This window comes from Heterocephalus glaber, unplaced genomic scaffold (genome assembly GCF_053883595.1).
Source record: "Heterocephalus glaber isolate CG9 unplaced genomic scaffold, H.glaber_assembly_v1.0 deba00001220, whole genome shotgun sequence".
Classification (NCBI taxonomy): Eukaryota; Metazoa; Chordata; class Mammalia; order Rodentia; family Bathyergidae; genus Heterocephalus; species Heterocephalus glaber.
The window spans coordinates 84,097-91,125 of NW_028258216.1; the positions used below are offsets into that span (position 1 = coordinate 84,097).

Sequence of the window (7,029 nt, forward strand, 5' to 3'; positions counted from 1 at the left end):
AATGAATTAATGAAAATGAGTAAATAAAATAATTCAGATGACTCCAAAGCAATACTTAGACACAAATTTATACCACAAAGTGACTATATTTAAAAAGAAGGAAAGTCTCAAATTAATTAACTTAGCTTAGTGTGGTTTTTTAATAAAATGGAGTACTACTCAGCCATAAAGAATGAGAAATTAGAGACATTTATATCTAAATGGATGCACATTGAGGGCATAGTCTTAAGTGAATTAAATAGGACACACATGTGAAATACCGAATAGTTTCTCTGGTGTGAGAAAGTGAAAGCATGAAAAAGGACTAAAAGGTATAATAGATAATGTGAAACAGGAAGAAAAGGGGCAAAGGGGAAGGGGAAGTGGGAGGGGTAGGGGAAAGGAAAGAAGGGAATGGAATTAACTTGAGAAAATGAAAAAAATGGAAACAAAGTTTTTGTAAATAGGGAGGGATGGAGGGGTTGAAGGGAGAGCAAGGGAAGGGGGAAAAATAACTAAGACAGATTACATAAAGCTACAAATTTCCAATGATGACTGTCATTATATTATATACTTAAAATGTACCAAAAATTAATTTAAAACTTAAAAAAACAATAAAATCAAACAATTTAATGGAAAAGAAATCAGAAGAAAGAAAATAAAACTGACAAAGGAAAAACACAGAGAAAGCAGAAAAAATGGAGAAAAAAAATCTTCTTTTTCTAAGAGTAACAGAATTGACACACTTACAGCCAGAAGAGATCAGAATGAAAAAAGAGAAAGGACATAAACTTTCAGCTTCAGGAGTGAGATAAAATGTTAATGAAGCTTCTGAAGGTATTATAAGGACAATAAGAAAATTCATGAGAACTGCATACAAGAAAATTTGAGTTGAATGAAAAAAACATACCTTGAAAGATGGAATTTCCTAATGGTCACTCAAGAAGAATCAGATAACCTCTCCCTCACTCTGGCTCTCTGTCTCTGTCTTTCTCTCAGTACTAGGAATTGAACCCATGGCCTTTGCACTGAGCTACTGCCCAACCCTGTCCTTTTTTTTTTTTTTTTTGGTACCAGGGATTGAACTCAGGACCTTGCACTTGCGAGGCAGGTGGCGGAACCACTGAGCTAAATCCCTGGCCCCAACCCTGCCCTTTTAATAATATTTTGTGTATGTGTTGAGCCAGGGTATCTCTAAGTTATCCAGGCTGGACTCGAACTTGCAGTTCTCCTGGTTCACCTTCCAGAGTGTTGAATAAGAGACATGCAGCTCTACACATGAGCTATATCTATTTCTTCAACAAAATTCAGAGGTAAAATCCTTCCCGTTAGGGAAACTGCAATCCCAAGTGGCTTCACTGATGTATTTTACCAGACATTTGGGAAGGAATAGTACTAATTGTATACAAATTCTTTTGGAGAATTGTAAGGTAAGAAATAGCTCCTTGAGTCAGATCAAGACCCCTCAGGTGGAGGAGCCCTTGGGAGCATCAACAGCCTGGCAGGACTCTGTTTCTGAGAGGTCACCCTACTCTTACATGGCCATGATACAGTTCACCATCAACAGCACCGAGAAGAAGCGCATGACCTTGAAGGACATCTACACTTGGATCGAGGATCACTTCCCCTATTTTAAGCACATTGCCAAGCCAGGCTGGAAGAATTCCACTCGCCACAACCTTTCCCTCCACGACATGTTTGTTCGGGAGACATCTCCCAATGGCAAGGTCTCCTTTTGGACCATTCACCCCAGTGCAAACAGATTCCTGACTTTGGATCAGGTGTTTAAGCAGCAGAAGCGGCCTAATGCTGAGCTCCGCCGGAATGCAACCATCAAAACTGAACTCCCACTGGGCGCACGGCGCCAAGGGTCAACTCGTACCTGGGGCCCATCCAGTTCCCAGTAAACCAGTCCCCGGTGTTGCAGCCCACAGTGAAGGTGCCATTGCCCCTGGCGGCTTCTCTCATGAGCTCAGAGCTAGCCTGCCACAGCAAGCGAGTCCGCATCGCCCCCAAGGTGCTGCTGGCTGACGAGGGCATAGCCCCGCTACCTGCTGCTGGACCAGTGAAGGAGGAGAGATCTCTGCTTGGAGCAGGGCTGTTACCTTTGCTTCCGGTTCAGTCTATCAAGGAGGAAGAAACCCAGCCTGGGGAGGACAAGCTCCCCTTAGGGAGACCCTTCGAAGTGGAGAGCCCTCCCTTGGAGGAGTGGCCGTCTCCGTGCTCATCTTTCAAAGAAGAGTCATCTCACTCCTGGGAGGATTCATCCTGCTCTCCCACCCGAGGCCCGAGAAGTCCTGCAGTGAGCTCAAGTCCCCGGCACGGCATATCTCAGAAATGCTCGTGATTAAACGGAGAGAGAGAAGGGAGATGAGCCGGTCTCGGAGGAAACAGCACCTGTTGCCTCCCTGTGTGGATGAGCCCCAGCTTGTCTTCTCGGAGGGCCCCAGCACCTCTGGACAAGCTGTGGAGCACCCTGTCTGCCTCCTGGCGGAGTCTGCAGAGCCAGCCCCTTCGCTCGGCTGTCTCCAGGAGGAGGGAGGACCTTTCAAGACACCCATTAAGGAGATGCTGCCCATCTCCTCCACCCCAAGTAAATCTCTCGTCCCCAAAACCCCTGAATCCTGGAGGCTCACACCTGCCAAAGTGAGGGGGCTGGATTTCAGCCTGGTACAAACACTACAGGGCACCTTGGGCCCCTTGCCTGACTCCCTAGGGCTAATGGATGTGAGCACCACGCCACTGAAAAGCATTCCCCTCTTTGACTCACCCCGAGAGCTCCTCAATTCAGAACCCTTTGACCTTGCTGCTGATCCCTTTAGCAGCTCTTGCCCCTCAGATCTGGAAGTCCCCAAGCTGGGATCCCCAGAGCCACAGGTCCCCAGCCTTTCAGCAAACCGTTCTCTGACAGAAGCCCTGGTTCTAGACACAATGAATGACAGCCTGAGCAAGATCCTGTTGGACATCAGCTTCCCTGGCCTGGAGGAGGACCCCCTGGGCCCTGACAACACCAACTGGTCTCAGTTCATTCCTGAGTAGAGGCTGGGCCTTGACTCAAGCTCTCCACCATCCCAGGCAGTTGTGTGGCTGGGCAGGCCCAGGCTCGGTGCATGCCACACCCTCTGAGGACTGCAGGCCAGAACTCCACCACCTGGTGATACAAAGGCAGCAGTCAAACCCTAGCCACTGCTGGGACCTCTGCAAGAGTAGGATGTGCACCTGGTCTCTGGAGAGAGATTCCTCTACTCTCCTGCCATGAGCTGAGGGTGGCGATGCAAAAGCAGTAGTAGGAGGGATCAGAAATCCCCTAGATCACTTCCATTCTATTCCTGCTGTCTCACTTTCCCTGCTTCCTGTAGCATGGCCTTTGTAAATAGTATACATTCTCTAAGTTACCTCCTAATTATAAGTGCAAGTCTGAGGTGGGTAGGATGACAGGGAGTTGCAGTTTGCTTCTGTCCCTTGGCTTGGTTCCTAGAGGGGGAGGACCTGCAGTGCACGGTTTCTTCCAGGCCAAGGGTTCTTCACTGTGGGCAGCAGACAATTCTCCCCGAGTCTGCTTGCCAGGGTCCCTCTTACTGCCCCTCCCTCCGCCTCCCATGTTTCCAAGTCAGCTTTCCTGCAAGAAGAAATCTGGTTTAAACGGTCTTGTATTGAGTCAAGAATTGAATTTGGAGATGGAATGGATGTATCTGAAACAGAGTGGTACCCACATGTGCCCCGTAAGACATTTCTCTGATAATGTCCCTAATCATGCCAGGGAGACTAGCATAGACAAGGACTCAGGTGGAGGCTGGAAAGGTAGAAAGGACCCCTCACCTGCTTGGTGTCCTTAGCAGCTTTGCAAAGGACCACCCTAGGCTCTAGCTGGCTGCCTGTATGTGAGCCTGCTCAAGAACACTACCATAGCTTAGCTATAAATAAAATCTGGGTGGAACTGCTAAAAAAGAAAAAAGAAAAGAAATAGTTCCTGACTTATCCTATGGGGCTAATATTACATTGATATGCAAATCAAATGAAGAAATTATAAAGAAATTACAGACGACCATACCTCAGAAACACAGATGCAAAATTTTTGTTTTTGGTACCAGGGATTGAACTCTGGTCCTTCCACTTGCGAGGCAGGCGGCAGAACCACTAAGCTAAATCCCTGGCCCTAGATGCAAAATTTTTAAAACCACATCAAAGCAATTCGAATTCAACACTAAATAAAAAGATTGACACATTGTAACCAAATGGGGTTTATCCTATGCGGGGTTTTTTTCCACACAAAAACCTGCAGCTTTATTCGTGATGCCAAAACTTGGAGTAACCAATACATTCTTCATTAGGTAAATGAAATAACAATCTCTACATCCCTATTATGAAATATTATTGAGCAATAAAAAGCAAGGAGGGGAAAAAGGAAGCCTAAAATGAATACATGTTACATCATTCCAACTATATGGCATGCTGGAGTATGCATAGTAGGAGAAATTTTTAGGACAGTGAAACTATTCTGTATGGTACTAAGTGATAGATACATCACATTATTTGTCACCCCCTCAAAAAAAACATAAAACACCAAGAGTGAATCCCAATATAAATTATGGACTTTACTTAGTAACAATGTATCAGTGCTTGTTCATCCATCAGGACAAACCTAACAAAGAAAAACCCTACAACACCAATTCATGATGTCAATAGCATAAGAAACTAGAGAAGGGGGGTAATATATAAGAATTTCTGTTGTTTCTCTTTGATTTTTCTTCAAACATAAAACTATTTTGAGAAGTAAAGTTTATTAATTAAATTAAATGCAATAACTTTAATAAGAAAAATTGACATCTCAATAAAATTTAAAACCTCTAGTCCTCAAAAGGTACTACTGAGAGAATGAAAAGGCAAAATGCAAAGTGGAAGAAGATATTTGACATGTTTAAATAAAAGAATTCATTTAGACTACATAAGTATCTTTCATAAATTAAATGAGGAAAAGCAAAAAAAATGAGCAGGCTTTTTACAAAGGACAGTATCTAAGAGACCAATGAACAGGAAAGGGTGCTCACCATCATTAGTTAACAGAAAAACACAAGTTGAAAATAAAATAAGGCATCTCTACATGCTCCCTAGTATGTCTACCGTTAAAAAATTTTATGACAGGGCTGGGGATTTAGCTCAGTGGTTTGACTGCCTGCCTCGCAAGCGCAAGGACCCAAGTTCGATCCCCAGTACCAAAAAAAAAAAAAAAATTATGATGTAGAGCAACAAAAACTCATAGGTCTTTTGTGGAAATGTGAACTGGCAAAGGCATTCTGGAATTTATGTTGCCAGTAAAACAAAACATATCCCCACCCCATGATTCAGCAAGTCAACCCATAGGTGTAAATCCAACCGAAGTGCATGACTTTGTGCACAATAAATAGTTACCAGAATATCCTTAGCATATTATTACCAGAAGTAATTCATTTATCAAACCCGAAGCAACCTAAATGCTTATTATCAATAGAAAAAAGTATTGTATACCTGTAAGATGGAATACTAAATAGCAAAGAAGCAAGTTATTTCTACATGATACAACACAGGTGACTCTCAAAACTCTAACATTTAGCAACAAAAGTAGTGCATACCAGATAATATTATGTAGCTGGGCATGGTGGCGCATGACTGCAATCCCAGCACTCACGAGGCTGAGGCAGGAGGATGGCCGTGAGTTTGAGTCCAGTCTGGACTCCGTAGTGGGTTCAAGGCCAACCTGGACTGCATAGTGAGACCCTCATCAACCAGGAAGCAAAATGAAGAGGAGAAAGAGGCCAGGGTTCCACGATATCCTTCAAGGCTATGCCTCCAGGAAATCTAAGGTCCTCCCTGAAGGCCCCTCTTCTTGAAGTTTCCAGCCCCTTGCACTAGCACCAACCTGAGGATGGAGCCCTAAACAAGTAGACCTTGTTCAGTGTAGCAATATCCTTTGGTACCAGTTTGTAGAGGTTTCAGTCTATAGTTGGCTGGCTCCAAGGAAGGATGTCATGACAGAGGGGCATCGCAGAGAAGAAAGAGTTCCTGGCATGGCAGTGGGAAGCAGAGAGACATCAGAGTCTATCCTATGTGGTTTAACATTCAAAATCAAGTAATGGCATGCAATATACTATAAAATTATACACAAAAAGAGATACGATCATTTCAGTGGGTATAGAAAATACTGACAAAATTCAGTATCTATTTCTCTTATATATTCTTAGCACACTAGGAAGAGAAGAGCACTTCTTCATCCTGACAGAAGGATCTGTGAAAATATTACAGCCAACATTATGGTCAATGGTAAAAGATGCAAGACTTTCACCCTCTTACCATGATTAAGACATGGATGTCTTCTCTTACCACTTCTATTCAAAATTGCACTGGAGGTCATAGAGAAATTAGGGAAGAAAAATAAGTGAAGGCAATTCAAATTGTAAACACACTCTGTCTAAGTATTTGCAGTCAGCGAGCTCCTGCCTGCATAAAATTGAATAGAATCTACAAAACATTACTAGAATTAATACGTGAGCTTCACAACGTGGGGGGACAAAAGATTTATACACAAGGAACAATTCCATGTCTGTTTAATAGTGGTGAATATTAGGATATTGAATTTTGTTAAATTATCTCATAAAATAGCATCAAAACAGAAATAGAAATGCATTTGAACATAATGTGTGCCTGATGTACAAACTGAAAAACCACGAAGCTTTGTTGATAGAGATTAAACACAATTTCAGCAAGGAAAAAAGGAAGCATCGAGATCATGTGGCAGAAGGCTCTACAGTGTTAAACTGCCAGTTCTCCCTGAGTATGTAAGTTCAACATACTCTGCAACACTTGACAAGTGGATTGTATATATTTATGTGGAATTACAAGTAATCGAAAAGAACTCAAACATCTTTGCACAAGAAGACAGAGGACTAACTCTTCCAGATCTAAAACATTATTAGAAAGTCTACTGTAATGAGGGTGTTGTGGTATTGGCATCAAGATGCACAAATCGATAAAATAATACAAAGTGGTGGTCAGACATTTATTCACACACATATG

General features: G+C 42.9%; 1 pseudogene; it reads left to right on the forward strand.

The window, feature by feature from the left end:
• Positions 1-1,441: 1,441 nt before the first annotated feature.
• On the forward strand, positions 1,442-3,018 carry LOC147828221 (forkhead box protein M1 pseudogene; annotated as a pseudogene).
• Positions 3,019-7,029: the final 4,011 nt, after the last annotated feature.